Source organism: Myiozetetes cayanensis, unplaced genomic scaffold (assembly GCF_022539395.1).
Source record: "Myiozetetes cayanensis isolate MyiCay16 unplaced genomic scaffold, myiCay2020 scf13, whole genome shotgun sequence".
Taxonomy (NCBI): Eukaryota; Metazoa; Chordata; class Aves; order Passeriformes; family Tyrannidae; genus Myiozetetes; species Myiozetetes cayanensis.
The window spans coordinates 17,580,899-17,598,492 of record NW_026086937.1 but is presented as its reverse complement, the minus strand read 5'-3'; the positions used below and the strand labels follow the sequence as shown (position 1 = coordinate 17,598,492).

General features: G+C 37.9%; 1 long non-coding RNA gene across 2 annotated transcripts in view; it reads left to right on the top strand.

The window, feature by feature from the left end:
* LOC126636430 (uncharacterized) overlaps nucleotides 1-17,594 on the top strand; it is a 91,355-nt gene that overhangs the window by 54,662 nt on the left and 19,099 nt on the right. Inside the window, exon 2 of one of the 2 annotated variants that reach the window (XR_007627986.1) lies at nucleotides 15,899-16,091. This is a non-coding gene — a long non-coding RNA (uncharacterized LOC126636430). Of the gene's footprint in view, nucleotides 1-15,898; nucleotides 16,120-17,594 lie in introns of both variants that reach the window. The other variant, XR_007627985.1, reaches the window with a different exon arrangement.

The following is a 17,594-nucleotide window of genomic DNA, read 5'->3' as shown; positions in this document are numbered from 1 at the left end:
ACAGCACACTGGCATACGCACAACCCACTGATACTTGAAAACAAAAATGCTTTTGATATAAAACCCTCTACACCTTTAGCCCAGCACACTTCCCAGATCACAGATTGTCCATTTCTTTCATTTTTAGTAAGCTCTCAATGTCAATTGTCTTTGTAGTTTACTGTTCTTTCCCACAGAAAAAGGCAGTTGACATTAAGATGTGTTCTAAAAGAAGAGGCTGATCTGAATGCTAAATTAATACATATGTATGCATGCACATATATCTCTATTTTAACTGTGAGGCAGATATTTCAAATGTATCAGAGGATTTTGTCATTTACGTATGAAAATTAATTCATAAATCTTTTTTGTATTTACAGCAGCCCTGACAGAGTTTATCAAAAATGAGTTGCCTTACAGAACTATCAATGGATTAATAAAAAGAATCTGATCTAATATTCATGACACAGGAGACAAATGTAAACGGTCAGGCAACTTCATCTTTTTATTCTTAGAGAAATGTTGTTTTTTTCATAACTTTTCCTTGTAGATTTTGTTTTCTCATTTCATAACTGCTTTAACAAAAGAACTGCGCCATCAATTTTGCTATATTGCATTATTCATGTAGAGGTATACACACCAAATTCAATGCACAAAGGAAAGAAATACAAAAGAATGCACTATATTATTATTCATATAAACCCAAGAAAACTTCCAAAATCATGCTGTCCTGTAATATTTATGACCCAATAATATTCTTCAACTGTGCAGTTCTTATTGTCCAAACACATCTTGCTGCCCTGTTGCTCATAGGAAATCTTGGTATCTGATTGTTTATCCTGATTACCATTTGATTTTCCACTGAGATCCAAGCAACCAGTAACTAATCTGGGGAAAAATGACCATTCTTACACTCAGGTCTGTGACCTGAACTGCTGATTTGGTAATGGAAGTAATTTATTATAGAGGAATGTGCAAATAAAATACTTTTTTTAGGTGAGTGACTGTATTCATGATGGACTTTCAAGATTCTTTTTGAAAGCCATTTTTGTGGTAATGGTGTTGACTTTAGGGTGAACTTGGAAGGAGGCTTTCCTAGCTCATCTCCAGAAACAGGCCTGTTTGAACCAAAGATTCTGCTCAGCTTCCTGCCCTTATTTACCTGTCAGCTTGCTCCTGTCCTGCTGGGGACATGGTTTAGTGTTTGACCTGGCAGTGTCTGGTTAATGGTTGGACTTGATGATCTTAAACGCCTTTTTCAACCTTAAACATTCTCTGGTTATATTTTTGAGAAACCTCACAATCTCACCTAGCTGGGTGCTTGGAAATTTGTTGAAATCTTTGTTTCTCCACTGCATTATTTACATGATGGTACTCCATCAACATTTCTGGGCCAGATTCTCATTTGATGTAAAATAACATAGATGCAAGGTAGGTAGCTCTACTGCACATGGAGTTCCTGACCCTGAATAGATTCCCCAGAGTCAGTATTGCTGTTAGACTATAGGAGATCCAACACTGGCTTTTCCAGTCATGACTAGCATAAAGTGATCTGCTCAGGTAGTGTTATCTTCCATTCAAAAGTAATTAGTGTCCTCAATACTGCACATATACAATTTACTTACTTTCTAATTTAGTACTATACTAAGGACAAATTGCTTTCCAACAGAAAATGTCAATGGTTTCATAGCAACCAGAGGTACCTGAGAGCTTTCCTTTCATGTTAAATCTCATTATAAGAGCATGAAGCCTGGTGCTTTATACCTCACATTGCTACTAGGGACTGACTGCTGCATCCAAGCAGCAGAGCAGGTCTCTGGAATCTACTTGTGCATGCTAGAACCAAAATCTGAGAGGCCACAAACTTGTTCTGGTCAAAAGTTGGGTACTATATTTTAATTAATTTCAACAGTTGCTTGTATAAGACAGAAAGCTGTTTTAAATGGGTTTTATCATCAGACCTTTTATTTTGTGGAATGGCTTGATTTCATGCTCAGGGACTGTGAAATGAGAAGTTACTGAAAAAAAAATCAGTCAATATTAAGTCCCTTTTAAATGCTTTCTTATCGAAACCAAAAGGTGACGAATGCTGCTGTCTGATCCAATACATACAATTTGGAAGGCAAATTTAAACCATCTAATTTTTGCTTTTCATAGTTGCTGAGCCTATTGCACCCCACAGACTTCTCTTTTTGCCACGAACCGAGCAAAGACTATCTGCATCAGTCTTAAACTAGGGGTCTCCTGGGGGAAAGGCAGCTCCTGCATGATCAGCCTTAGCTCGGGGCTGTGCAGTGGTGCAGAAGGCAGGGAAAGCAGAAGGAGATGGGAAACCATTGTACTGTGAGACAGTAGTAGGTGATTCCTTTTGCTCCTGCAACACTTGGGATGTACAGTGTTACAAGGTTATATTTGCCTCAGCTCTTGCCTGAAGACAAGCATTCATTTTCAGTGGTTTCTCAAGTCATGGCCCTCCAGCTGCTGTGCAGGTTACTCAGCCTCATTAGGTCCACCACTGTGTGAGTGTGTGTTTTGTTCCCTAGAAACATGAGTGCATACAGGAGAGCTCTTCCCCAAGCAAGTGCAGAAGCTCATCTCAGCACTCAAGTACTCTCTGCAAATGTGCAAACAACAAAAACATGGGAGCTGGCAGATGCTTTATATTGGTGACTTTGACATACATAATTTTTTCTCGGTACTTAATACAAATTAACTGTTTATTTCAGGCTTTACTGACTGTCTGTTACAGTGCTTAGGAATTTTTAGGGTCAATTTAATAAAGAAAAAAAAATACTTGCTGATATACCCTACTTCTCTTTTCACTTCTCTTGTCAAAAAAAGAGTGATGGTCTCAGTACACAAATCAGAACACAAAATAAGAAATTTTTCTTTGTTAGGCTTTGTATGTGAACAGAAATAAGCTTCAACTGATGTGGGATTTGGTAAAATTAAATATGCCTGCTGGGGAAAGCTGTTATTGGATTTCATAAGAAAAGATTGATTTCAAAAAGCTCAGACTGTTGTATGAACAATCCCTGGAATCAGTATTTTTATAAAACAAAGGCATAAAAATTCCAGCAAAAAAGTGAGTCAGAGTTTCTTCATGGAAACAGGTTTCCAAAGCACCCTGGGAAGAATGAGGCATTTGCCCCAGGGTTGGCATGGTGATGAGTGTTTTCTCTTACTGTACACCTCAACAAGCTAAATTTGCACATTGCTTGTCATGGCTACAGCTTCTGTTGCCTTCTTAGCCATCTTTTTTTTCAGTATGTCTTTTTTTGTGAACATGATTTCGTTATCTTAAATGAAAGTTATATTTCACGCCATATCTATGCTATTCCTAAAACTTTCATCTCCACACCTTCAGGTTTACCCAGCTTATAAAAGATGCTTGGGCTGCCCTCATGTAGACCACCACATAAAGCACTACACAGCAGACAGGATGTGTCCTGATATTGTTTGAACTTTGATTGTGTTCTGAATACAGCCTGAAGTGATCTCTAATTCTTTTTTTGTTTAATCTGAGTCAGATTTGAGGAGATTCTAATTCAACTTTCACTTAAACAATTATGTTGTTGGCCCTGTGAGGAGTAAAACCAAGCACTTAAGTCTTTGACAGGCAGCTGTGCTTAGCTACAAGTGTAGTTATAGGTTATAAAAGTAGACTAAGAATCTTTTGAAAATATTTTATAAGTGTCATGTTCGCATGCACTGCTTCGTTTCTTATAAGCTCAGAATTTAAATTGTGAACTGTGACTCATAATCCATAAGAAATATATAGAGGGATATTTAAGATTTCTAACTGAATTGAAGCATGACAGTTGCAGAACTAAAGCTGGTTCTTGTAAGAATAATAAATCCATGGAAATCATAGAAACACAGATCATTGCACAGATAGAGAGTGATGTAACAAACCAATAAGCATAAGGAGGCTCAAGGAGAAAAGTGATTATGAAGAATAACAGAGAACTTATGCTAGTATAAATTCATAAGACAGAGAACAAAAGAATGTAAGTATGAAAATTAACTTGAGTATTGGTACTTTGGCAGAAAAAACTAATTCCCTCAGGCTGCTGTCCATCTGGTGCCCAGTTTGTGTCATACAAACCAAGGTCATCTGAACAAATGTGTCCCCATATTCATAGTTAACAAGATTTGTAACCTGCATTGTTTGTTGTGTTTTTATGATGTTTATTTAATTGACTGTATTCCATTAAAATTAAGCTGTGATTTCATAAGCTTCAGAATTTGTTCCACTTCTGTGAATTCCCTGCCTTCCCTCCCAGGAGTTTTGTATTTTAACCATTTACAGTGACTGGCAGGAGGAAAAGCCAAATTGTTCATGTTTCTAAACAGTTTTAGTAAATTATAATTAATTTTCAGTACTGTGACCACCTTCAAACTCTATATGAGGCTATTGGGGAATGGTGTATTTGTTTGGTCATCCCTTCAGCTCTCGGCATGTTAGAAAGATACCATCATTACCAAAACAGCAAACGCAAACCCAAAGCTCCATCGTTGCTGTAATAAGTTAAACTGAGTTGTTTTTCTCCTTCTCCCTTTCTAGATCTTTCCAAAATACGATTTGTTGGAAATCTATGTATGTTTTTTATGTAAGAAGGCAATGCTTTTTTCCAGTACTATGGAAAGAAACTGTAATGTGTGGGTTGGTTATATAGCTTGCTCTTCACGTTGGCCTACTGGGCTCTAAATCTGACCTATTATTTTTGCTTCCTTCAGTACATTTGCTTGCATTTAATGCTTCATCTCTTTTCCCTCATGGTTTCAATGGCAAAATTTGCTCAGTTTTCATTATGGTAAAAAATCCTTTAAGGTTATGGATAAAAACAGAACTTAAAGTAGTATGGTAATATTAAAGTCTGTAACTGTTACAGATGAATAGTAGAATATTGGGAATGTTCCTGCTATCTGTGCCACCAAAAAAAAAAAAAAGTAGAAAGTAGAGGTACAAGAAGGTTTTGGAGGGCAGAAAAAATGCATTCCAGTGGGAGATTTCTGTTGAGCTTACAAAAAAAGAAAAAGTTAAGCCTATATAAACACCTCTGTGAAGAAAACATGAAATAGTACAGGGTTCTTTAATCTACTAAGGAAACATATAGCAAGAACCAGTAGCTGGGAGCTAGAGCAAGGCAATTTCAAATTAGAAATAAAGCACATGCTGTTGCTTTTTTTTCTCTGTTTCACAGAGATGGTAATTAAACTTTGGAGCAGGCTACATTGCAATAGAAAATGGTAGACGTCATCTCTGGAGACTTTCAGATACACTCTATATACTTTCTGAAAGTTATTTTTTTTGGCTGAAAACAAGTAATGGGGTGCTCAATATGAGAGGTAATTGGATGGAATATAAGTATCTGAAACAAAAACTCATGTAGACGAACTAATCTCTTCTTCTGGCCTTAAATGTATGAAAATACAGATTACATTACTGGAATGTATTTTTTTCCTATACCTAATTGGTTTTCTTTCAGGGCTCAAAAAGCTTTAGTCACTGCAGCTTGCACCACTAACCTTTAAGAATTCAAAACAATGCTCTTTACTGCTTGCTGAATTGTCACTTACTATATGTCTCTAAATCCATTCTGAATGTGCAATTTCCAACTCCTGATTAGCACCAGGAGCCCAGTCAAGGATGACAGAACAGCAGCCAATTTTGTTGATCTCTACTACAATTACAACAGTCAAAGGCTGCATAAGGGCCATCCTACAGCTTAAATCTTTTGAGAAAGGACTACTTGAAAACATGTTATATCATAGGCATTATTGATGGGAATAGACTGATTGACAGAACATTTTAAAAAGCAAACCCTTCTAGGATGTGTTGCAGCACAGATGTAATCCACAAAGAGCTGACTGTCTTCAGTCAGTCTCTGTGCTTGGATTCCCCACAAAGCACTGGATAGGAAGTGCCACCAAACATTTGCAATCCGAGAGCAAGGCGCTTTCTCAATTCCAAGGGCACAGTGCATACATTGATTTAAATTTTCAATACTCTCTCTGAGCAAGTCAGAAATTGCACCGAGTTTGTACTGGATGTGGGATGGTGAGAGTGTTCAGACAAATTGTTGGGATGGGGTTAATCCATACAGTAGCCATGTCCAAAATGCCCTATCAAGGAATTTGGAGGATTATTTTCTGAGGAGTGTTAGCTACTGTTGCACTGCTGATTTAATACAAAAATGTGTGCACCTACTCTGCCCTAATCCCCACTGTTCCTTGTTAAGCCTTGCTGTATTTACCTTCATCAGCTCTTACTACCACAATGTAAGTAATTCCACTCTTTCAAGCACTTTTTATTTTGATTCACTTTGTCTCACTGGGTATTTATCTTCTTCCCTTTTCTGATTGCCACTGAAGTCCTTTCTCCCAGAAGATATATTTATCTATTCATATATTCAGTATTTTTTCAGCTTTTATTAATATCAGGTCAGGGGAAAAATATAATAAATTACTATGACTGTAGACTGCTCACAGGAATAAATTGTCAAAGAGTTTTAAGAAAATTATGCTATCTTCTAAGCTATGGTCTTTGTAAACAAATGGATTATACCAGTATAAAACTTTCCTGTCTAAGCTGTTATGACAGATCTTGAGAATGCCATACTTTGGTTACTCCAAACTTGAACATGGATAGGTCAGTGACAATCAGTTTTTCCCAATCTCTTTCTGTCTGTAAAGACATTTTCATGGTAGGGCTCCCAGCCCTACCTCCATGTGCTCATTGTTTCTGATCTACATTTTGTTACAGTCAGGAAAATGTGAAGAAGAGGAATGTCAACTGTGTTTTTACTTCCCCTAAAACACTTTCCCTTGAAAAGTAGAGCTGTAAAAAAAACCCCACAAAACCCCACAAAAACCCCCCACACTAATCTATCAATTCTGACTGATTTAAACCTTCAAGCCCAACCTGAAACATTTTTTGGGTTTGACCTGGCAGCTGATGGGACATCTGAAGTTCAAAGCAAGTATCCTCAGGTCCCAGTTGTCTTGAATTTGGGGATAGATAGTTCACCTGACCGTGCAGTTAATTTTTTTAACTCTTCATTTATTTGAGTCCTGCCTCATGTATCCTTTTGTAAATTGAATGCATTATGTCCTCTTTCCACCACATGCTATTATGTAGGTCCTTCTTGGGTAAGAAATTGTCTCTATTAGCGTTTCTGTCATGCAGAACAAGCATTCTGTCAGTGTTGGCAGCTGTTTTTTACTACGGATCTCAAATGTGAATTGAATTTTATATAAATTTCATGCTGCAACTTAAATTATCTCCCTTGAAGAATGACTACATGTAACACTCCTTTTAGTGGAGAGTCCTCAAAGAATCCCAACTGTGGGACTCAGTGGTGGAGTTAAAAATCAAGAAGCAGGTTTTAGGTGAAAGAACATTTTATCCAAAGCACTTGTCACAGTAATTTCAGCTGTTTCCATCATAAGGAGGAAGGCTACTTATGATTTTTCTAGAAAATGCTGGGTATTTCTGATGTTCTACATTCCTAAATATCGGTTCCCAGGTGTGAAACTTGGCTCTGAGTTGTTAAATCCTCCTGCTTTTGAAATCTTCTTCAAAATATCGTTCACGCGTAAGGAAGGATAATTTTGAAAATCCAGTCAGCCACACATACGGTGTGCCAGTTGTATTTCTTATACCTCATATCCTTGCAGAAGACATGAGAGATGCTCAGGCAAATTTTTCATGGATTTTTAGTATTGTCCGGGACTTTATTAATAGAGAATTAGCAGTATCTCACAACAGATATGCTTTAATAGTTTTGTTCCCAGAAATTTCTCTTTTGAAAACAAACAAGCAAGCAAACAAAAAAAGTCGTCATGCAAAGACCAGTAACTTCTATCTCCTCCTTCTTGTAGAGGAAGGAACCTTAAAAATCTGTTGCAGGTGTATGCATTAGAAAATGTTATGATAGGAGCATTTTGCAAAACACTTTAAAAAATAGCTTTTATCATGTTTACTCATGCAATATCCAGGGCAGAGTCGCAATCATGCTCCCTGTTAAAGACAATTAAATTAATTCATTTTCATGTTGTGACCTGCAACAGTTTAATTTATCTGATAACATTCTGCCTGTTAATACAGGCTGGACAGAAACATGATAACTTCAGGTTATGTTAAGTGTCTGATTTGTGCTGCAGTTTACCTCTGCAATGACTGCAGTGTTCAAATTAATTATTACCAGATCATTATCTTTAGATGGCAGGCAGATGTTGAGGTTATGGTGTTTGTGAACCCTAAGTGTGTTTTTATTTTCAGTGCAGATCACCAGCAGTTGCTATAAAAATTGGAGAGCCAAGGTCTAGGCCTTCTGGCAGTCAATTGGTTTTGTAATTATCTTAGTAATAGTTCTCAATTATTATTCAGTAAAGGTCGTCTTTCCTCTGCTAATGGGTCATGGCACTCTCTAGGGATCCAGAGATGGGCCAGTTCTCATTTTTATCAAGTAAATGACTTGCCATCTGTGTGCCATGCAGGTTCATCTAAGGTAGTTCTGAAATCACTGATTATTAATATCAAAGCTGCAGATTCTGACAGGACTGTAGAATTGTTTTTAAGTATTTTTAAAGATGGGCTTTTTTTCATAGAATTTTCAAGACTCTATTAAATGCTGTGGACAGCTTAGTGGCAATTCTCTTCAAGTAATACAATGATTAGAAATCCAAACCTTTTTTTTTTTTTTTTTTAACTAGATCACATGTATTCTATCTGCTTATCTCTAACATATGTCTTCAATTTAATTCACAAATTTTTATGTTTGGAACACATGTAGGAAATGCTTTTCCTTTGAAATTAGCCATGGTCTTATACATCAACATTCAGACAGATTACTAATATACATGGAAAATTTATCAACCTCTGGAACATTTAAATATTTTCAAGTCCTTTTAGTATGTTTTTAATTTACCAGTCAATATAACTCCTGTATATGTCCATTCAATAATATTTTGGGTATTCGTAGGTATGGTTGAAATGCAAGATCTTCACTGTTACAGAGAAAACTAATTTTTTTCCCCAAAGGGGTGGTGATCGTATATTCTAGAGTATTTCTCCAGAAAAAAAATCCAGACTTGGACTTTAATAGGAACTATACTCCAAAACAGGGTGGTTATGCTGAATTTTCCTGCTGAAAAAGTCATGGTGTGTGTCCTCCTGGTTAGCTTTCCCCCCAGTTTGATAATCTTGTATTTCTGTTGATAGGACAAGCTCGGTTGGGCTCTGAATCAACAAGCTAAGATAACACACTGTCACTGCCAGTGCTGGCTGGATGAGGTGCTGTAGAAGGTGTGAGGCTGTGTACATGAGTATCTCCAGCCATGCTGCTGTGAAATCCAGCCCTGGCACTGCCTAAATGATTGGATCATACAGAAAGATCCTGCCCTGCTCTGTCCCTTTATTGCAATGGCTGCTGTTACACTCTCTGGTGTGTTACTCTGCCTCTTCTTCCTTTCAGTGGCACTTCCAGCAGGCATTTATAGCCAACAAACCCATCCTAATGCTGACCTGCCTGCCTTTATTTCTGTCCTGCTGTATTTATTCCTCTCATGTGATTGCCTGGGGTAAGTGAGATTACTAGCCAAAGTTATTAGACTTGCACAAAATTCCTTTATTCCTTTCACTACATCATGTTTACATTGCAGGCTGTGCTGACAACGAATAAAATGAAAAAGTTAACAAAACTGATAAAGTCATCATTTGCTTCTACTCTATTGTAATAGCCAGGCTGTAATTGGTGCTGTTTCATATAAAATTACCATATAAATTGCGCCATCCAAAGCTGCAACAGAAACAGCAACAGTATTTACAATAAATGGCAAATCCCTGTTAATTATTGATAGACTAATAACACACTATTATAACTCATTCTTATTATTCATTATTAATAATAGCTCTTATTTACTATTCATTGTGTAAGGATCAATTATGATTAACCGTTCTAAAAATGAATGGTCCACATGAATATTTCTATTTTCAGGGCCTTTTCCACTGAGGGAAAGGCTTTCCATGTTGTGCTAGTTTAAAAGTAAACTGGGGGAAATGTGAGGAGAGATTCAAGTCAGAGTTATAATTTACTGGACTGTCTGTTTCAGTGCTTGACCAACCTTTCTGTGAAGAATTCTTTCTTAACACCGCTTCTAAACTTCATCTGGTGCAACCTGCGTTGGTTTTCTCTTGTATCACTTGTTACTTGAGAGATTGAGAGAGATTGACCCCCACCTCGCTATGGCCTCCATTCAGGTGGATCTCTCCTCAGCCTTCTTTTCTCCAGGCTGAGCACCCACAGCTCCCTCAGGTGTTCCTCTTAAGACTTGTGCTCCAGACCCTTCCCCAGCTCTGTTGCCCTGATCTGGAAACACTCCAGCACCTCAATGTCTTCCTTGTAGTGAGAGGCCCAAAACTGAACACAAGATTCGAGGTGTGGCCTCACCAGTGCCAAGTACAGTCACTGCCCTGGTGCTGTTGGCCAGGACCAAGGGCGTTTATTGCTGACAAAATTTTTTCATGTAATAATTGCTGACCAATTTATTGCTGATAAATCCATCAGGCACTTGGTCTCCTTGGCCAACTGGGCACACAGCAGTTTAGTAGTAATGAAGTTTTGCTTTACTGCTTGGTAATGTCAGAGAGTTCTTTTTAAAATACACTCAGCTAAAAATACATTGAGGCATCATCATAAATCCTGGGTGGCTTAAAACCTTAAGTTTTCTGGGGAACGAGGCTGAATTCCAGGCACTACAGTGACAGTGTGTCCTTGTGTGGGTTTGCAGAGTGACTATCAGTTGTAGTGTGAATGAAGATTTCTTCTCTAGAAACAATCAATTTATTGAGCCCTTTGTCTTATAATACTTCTTATATAGATGCAACCAGCCCAGTCTTTCTAGACTGCATTGCTACTGTCATGACTTTTACCATCTGGTGTTGGGAGTGTCACTACTGGCTGTTAGAAGGACAGGACTAGAAGTACTGACAGCCAACACTACTACAATTTTCTACCACCTTTTGTGTTTTCAGACCTCTGTTACAAACGTGGCTCATTGGAGGACAGGAATATGATCACTAGGTGCCAAGGTGGACCTTGTTTCAGAACTCACTATATTTCAGACTACTTTTGTAGTGGGTGTTTAAAATATACTGTCTGCAGGCAGCATTCTTGAGTTTCTTGGCACAGAGTAATTTCTGCATATGCACTTTTTGTTTGACAAGGGTTCTGCACTGTCTTTCCCCAGCTGCCCATTTCAGAACTTAAAATATCTGTAGAATGCTCTGTATTTTTCCATGATGTGCCAGTTCTCACCAGCTGTGATTTTCCAATACAGTGATGCACTATAAGGCAGCCAACTGACTTGTAAAAGAATATGAGCTCGTGTGCCAAGTAGAATTTTGCATGATTCAACCACAAATATAAAACATAATTTCAAAGAACAAGAAGAAATTCAGAATGTATATAAATATGATTATATACTTTTTTAAAATTTATTTTAGAAGCCCAAGCTTCATTTTTTCAAATAATGTCTTCATGTATGGCATCCAAGACATACTAAATGTCTTTAGCACATTTAGTTTGTGGACAAAGGTCATATATAAGCCATGCAGATCAACAAATGCTTTGTTTTCCAATTCTTACATTCATTACCCTGTGATATATCTGGAATAATTCCAAAAAGTCATTTAAAGGTAAGTCCTGCCAGCAGAATGAAGTTACAAGAGTAGCGTTGGGTAGCTCGTGGCACCTCTCTGAGTGTCGATGCTGCAGGGCAGGCTGGAGTGTGGGTTAACACCATGTACGTGCCTCATGCTTTACACCTTTCCTGAAGCTGCACAAGGCCACATCGAAGTGTCACTGCTTAACCACTGTTTCCATTGCCCAGGGGAGGTGTCTAGCAGGCTTGGCTGCACAAGTCACACCTTCATACTGAGGTGTTGTCACATCTTAAATAAGAGCAGAATTTGCTCTCTCTTCAACTGTTCAGTAGCCCTTTACATGGACTCATGAGGTAATTAACTATTGATCTTCCCCCTTTACTCATGCTGTGCTTTAAGAAATGATCACTTTTACATGGTGTTGTGGTTTAACCCCAGCCAGGAACTCACGCCCATGCAGCCACTTGCTCACCTTTGCCCAGCAGGATGGGGGACAGAATAGGAAGAGTAAAAGCGAGAAAACCTGTGGGTAGAGATACAGTTTAATAGGAAAGGCAAAAGTCACAAACACAAGCAAAGCAAAACAAGGAATTCATTCCCCACTTCCCGTGGGCAGGCAGGTGTTCAGCCATCCCCAGGGAAATCAGGCTCCGTTGGGCATAAGAATGGCTTGGGGAGACAAACACCATCACTCTGAACATCCCCTCCTTCCTTCTTCCCCCACATTTGGGCATGACACTGTATGGTATGGAATACCCCTTGGATCAGTTGGGGTTAGCTGTCCCAGCTGTGTCCCCTCCCAAATCCTTATGGCCCCCAGCTGGTGGAGTGGGGTGACAAGCAGAAAAGGCCTGAGCACTACTCAGCAACAGCTAAAACATCCCCAAATTACCAACACTTTGCAGCACAAATCCAAAACCCAGCCCCTTTATAGCTCTATGAAGAAAATTAGCTCAATCCCAGACAAAACCAGCATATGCAGTCGGTTGTTCCAATTGATGTAGTCTTCTAATTAAAGTATAATTAATGTAAAATGCACTGGAAATACTAGCTTGAAGTGAAATTCTGACCATCTACTGTTATTAAAAACAGTCTTTGAAGCCATTATGCTATTTTAAAATAATTCTCTAAATGACAGTGATGTAAAGAACAAAAACAAGAAGTTGCTGTTATTAAACATTGGTTTATTATGCAGCCTGAGAGCAACATTGTGCTTAAAAACAAACAGGCAAGTAAAAAATGGAGGATTTTGATCACAGAGAAGTCAGTTTTACCATGTGCTGTAAATATAACTAAGGAAGCAACATGTCCACTTTTCAGAAGCCAGAAAATGAACAAAACGAAGGGAGGAATATCATGAATTGTAATTTGCTGTGAATGCAAGATATTCAAGGTATTTAGACTTTTCTTTTTCTCTTTTTTCCTTTTTTTTTCCCCCTTTGTTTTGTTTTGTTTTGAAGTAAGGTAATATACATATTTTGATCACTTTGCTGGAACCTCAAAACATGGAAATACAGCAACAATGAGACATGAAAGCTCCATCAAACGCCTGTTGGAAAGTGTGTTTGTTGCTGGCACAACTGCAAGAGCTTTCACTATTTTTTCAACTAACATTTGCAGTATTTTCCACCTAGTGCAGGAAATGGTGGCTGCTTGCATAAACATATTTAAGGCTTAAAAGAGCCAACTTTGAAGTTAGTCCAACTGTTAGCGTTTATAGAGGAACTAGTGTGTCAGGAAAGAAGCTGCCTGTTCATCAACTTGCTGTGGCAAATCTGCCTTTGAATTTAGCAAGACAAGAGTTAACCTTTTCCTCCCACTGCAGAAAATATACAGCTCTGGGGCAGTGTACTCCTCCACCATCCTCCACATTTCCTTTTGCATATGATGTAATTATCAGCTTCATTACAATAACTCTCACATTCAAGTATTATAGTCACCCAAAGGCAACCTGGGAGATTTTATATTTGCAAGCCCCATTTCATCCTTCTGTAATGAAACTATATACTGAACATAGGGTGGCACCAGGCAAACATCAAAATGTCTGGTATTTAGAAGACAAAGGATGAAGATTATGGTATACTCTTGTAGGGAAATGAATACTGGTAGATAAATGAAGGCAACTAAACTAGTTAAGCCCTATATATATTAATCTAGCTATTAATCTAGCCAATTTAATAACTAGCTATTCAATAAATATTTTTTTACCTATGAGATGGAACAAGTTAAATTATTCTTCATAATGTAGAAATGATAAAAAGATTTTTCTTTAATTTCACTTTTCCACTTAAGGCTTTTGTGTAAGCAGACTTTGATAACCTAGGGATGCAGAACTGTGCAGCTTGTGAATGCCTCGGGAAAATAGCAGCACCAAAGAAGTTATATTTTAGTATTTTACCACAGAGAAAAGTTCAATAACCAGGTCAGCTTTCCTAGGAGAAAAGAAAGTGAACAAATCCAGCCTCTCACCTGAACTTAATTTGATGCAGATGAATGAAAAATCAGCAGGCTTTTGGACATAAGTCAGAAAGGAAACAAATAAAAGGCAGTTCTTTTTGGTCTGAGATAATTTTTTGTTTGTTTTGCATTCCTAAGATTTGAAGCCTTCCTGAAAAAGTGGAATAAAATACAGGTCTTTGTTTTAAAATTATGGTTTTCTTTTATATGAACACAGGAAACTTGGGAATATCTCATTTTATTGCATTTGTGATTATAGAAAAAGTCTGTAACTTTATGTGCTGTATTCTTGTGCCAAATACCAGATTAATAGTAGAAGGAGGACATTATCCAGGACTCAAGTATAGTTATTATGCCTTTTATGTTGGGGTTTTTGGCTTTTGTTTTGTTTTAATCACTGAATGCATTTCAGTAAGGTTTTATTAGGGATCCTTTTAACCTTTTTTTCTAGACTCCTTTCATTGATGCTGTATTATGGCATCCACAATTACATTTGCTACCATAGTTCTATAGCTCTGCAAGGTTTCATAGGAGAGCTTGTATCAAGTCTAACTTGGAGATATAATTTCAATTTTCCCAATTTCAATTTTTAAGAAATTAATTTTAGGAAGAACTGACACAACTGATTAACACTGCTAAACAAATGCTTTCCAGACACATCCATGCAATTCTAGATACATTTGTCTGACTTTCTCCAATCATACTGTTGCAGAAAACAGAAACTTCCCAATTTGCTGAAAAACTTTATTTCCAGAATAATGGAAAACTAAGATCCATAATAATACCATTGCAAAGGATTGGCTCATTTTAATAATTGAAGTTTGATAGTAGAGACATTTTTTTCTTAGTTGGTGATTTTGCATGTGCTTCATGTGAAGGAAGATTTTGTAACAGGGAACTATTCAGATTGCTGGTTTTGATGTCTCTTTGCAGAGCTTGTTATATATAAACCATAGGATGCCTTGTTTGCCCTGAATAATTAATATTTATCATAATATTTCATGCATATACAGATCTGTGATATCAGTTTTATATTTTTCAAAAATATTAATAAACACATGTGCAGAAAACAAAATTAAATAATTATGTCTGGCCTTGATTCACACTACCAGCCCAGTGAGATCTTTTAACCCACTGAGTGACATTCATAAACCAGAGGTAGTTTCTTTATCAATAAAAACATTGAATTAATAAATTATTCTTTCCATTTCGTAGAAATCAACTAAATAATACATTTCAAAGAGTTTATTTACTCCTTTTTGGATATTTTCATTCTTCAGTTTCAGTATTAAAAGCCAAATATTGTTACTGTGTCACTTCAGCCCAAATATTTGTTAGTACCTTTCTCAAAGACTGAGAAGATAAATATACAGGGAGAAGGAGTTCATGTATCAGGATATCAATGAAGTCCTAACCATTATTATTCCTGTTAAATTTTAACTCATTGTCAGTGCAGTCCTTGCACCTTTCTCACTGGGAACACTTCCAAAATGTACAGCAGCCGAGCCTAAACCTCTTATTTTAATGACGTCTTCTTAAATGTCTTCTTAAAACATCTTCTTAAACCATGGGTTGCAGAGCTGGTGAATATATAACATTGTTCAGTGCACCCTGATTTAAAAAATTTCTCTGTCTGGTGGCTGTGCCACATAATAAATGTTCAAAAAAATGTATAGATGTAGATGTGGTGTTTGGAGTTTAGTGGTGCACCTGGTAGCGTTGGTTAATAGTTGGACTCGATGATTTTAGAGGTCCTTTCCAAACGTAATGATTCTAATCTTGAACCTGCAGATGCACCTTCCGGGGCAACTGAGTATGAACCTCGTCCTCTTCCAGCCCTCCTGTGCCTACATCTCTACTTCTCCCTCCCCTTGAAGCTAAAGCAGCTCTCCCAGGGTGAACTGTCGAGGAGAGCATGGTCCACAGTGCTGCTCCCCTCTGGATGGCTCCTCTGCACACACCTCAGTGGAGAACAGCCAGCCCTGTGTGTTCCACATTTTGGAGAGAATGAGGTAGGTAACATGCTGCTAAAGGCAGGTGAGGTTCAAGGTGTAGAACTTCAAGGGCAGGAGCTCTGCTAGTGGAAGGAGCAAGAGCTGTAGTTAGTGGAAAAGCACTGAGGGGTCATTTTATTCTGAAAACCCAGTTACTCAATGTACAAAAGGTGTAGCTACTATCAAAATACTTGGATATGCTTTGGTATATTCTCTAATATTCATAAATGGGAAAGAATCAGATTAATCCCTGCTCGCTCCTGGCAGTATGGAAGTGCCTCCAGCAGCCAGTGCAAAGAACTGACTATGAAAACAGCAAAAAGCCTTAAAATGCTTATCTAACCCTATAATGAGCTCATCCATTGCCCCAGGCCTTTCTAGGAAGGCAGGTATACCCAGTGCTCTGCACGTTGAATGGCATGGCTGGCTGCACTCACTGTGGGAGCTTCATAACACTGACAAATGACCCCAGGGATTTTGTTAACCAAGAACATGAATGATAGCAGAGCTAATGCCTGCCCTTGAACACTGTGAGCTGTATTTTGTTTGCTTTTAATAGTGTAGCCCAAGTAAAAATGGATGCAGGACTTTCAAAACTTCCCAGTAAAGAGCAAACATTGTTTGAATCCATGGAAGCTGCATATCCACTGGCACAGCAAGCAATGCAGTTTGCTTCTCCAGTACTGCCCTGAAGTATCTTTAGAGATTCATATATAAAAATGCGAGTATGTAACCTGCTGTAAAAAGCTACAGCAGTGCCTTTGGCAAGCTTCCCTGGCCCGTGGAGGGTAATTACATGTGGAACACAAATACAGCTCCAAAACTGACCTGATTAGAAGCCCAGCTTTTTCTCATACAAATGCCATGAGATCTATCCATCCTAATAAGAGTATTTGTGATACCTTGATGGAGAATTTTGGCTTTAAGAATCTAATCAGATCTCACTTAAGGGAGGGGGAAAAAAAAAAAAAAAAGGAGAAAATACTTCCTTTGTCTGTTCCAAGAAGGATTGAGATATTTACACAGCACTATCAGGCCCCAGTTCCAGACTGCTGTTATCCTCCAAGTCAGTAGTGCAGCTGGAGAGGTGAATGAGCCAGAAGGACCAGCTAGTTCTGGATGGAAAAGTGTCTACAGCAAAGGCCAGCTTGGAAATACAGCTTTGTGTTTTAGCCAAAAATCAGACAGAAACATTCACAGCTTAAATGTTACATTTAGCAATACATACTTGGGTCTTCGTAGTTCATCACAGCCGACCACGATCAGCTGCTGAGGAAGGTGTGACTTTTAAAATTTATTTTTATAGGTAAAATTGTGAATGTTCCTGTGTGGTTCCCGTGAATGCCATGGTTCCCACAAGTAAAATGCATTAAAAAAAAATCCAAAACATCTGCATTTTTAAGAAACTTCCATAATGTTTTGAGGTAATCTTGTGATTTGGCATTTTTAGGCATTTACCTATGCTTTTAATGGAATGATGGGATTTATGCTAT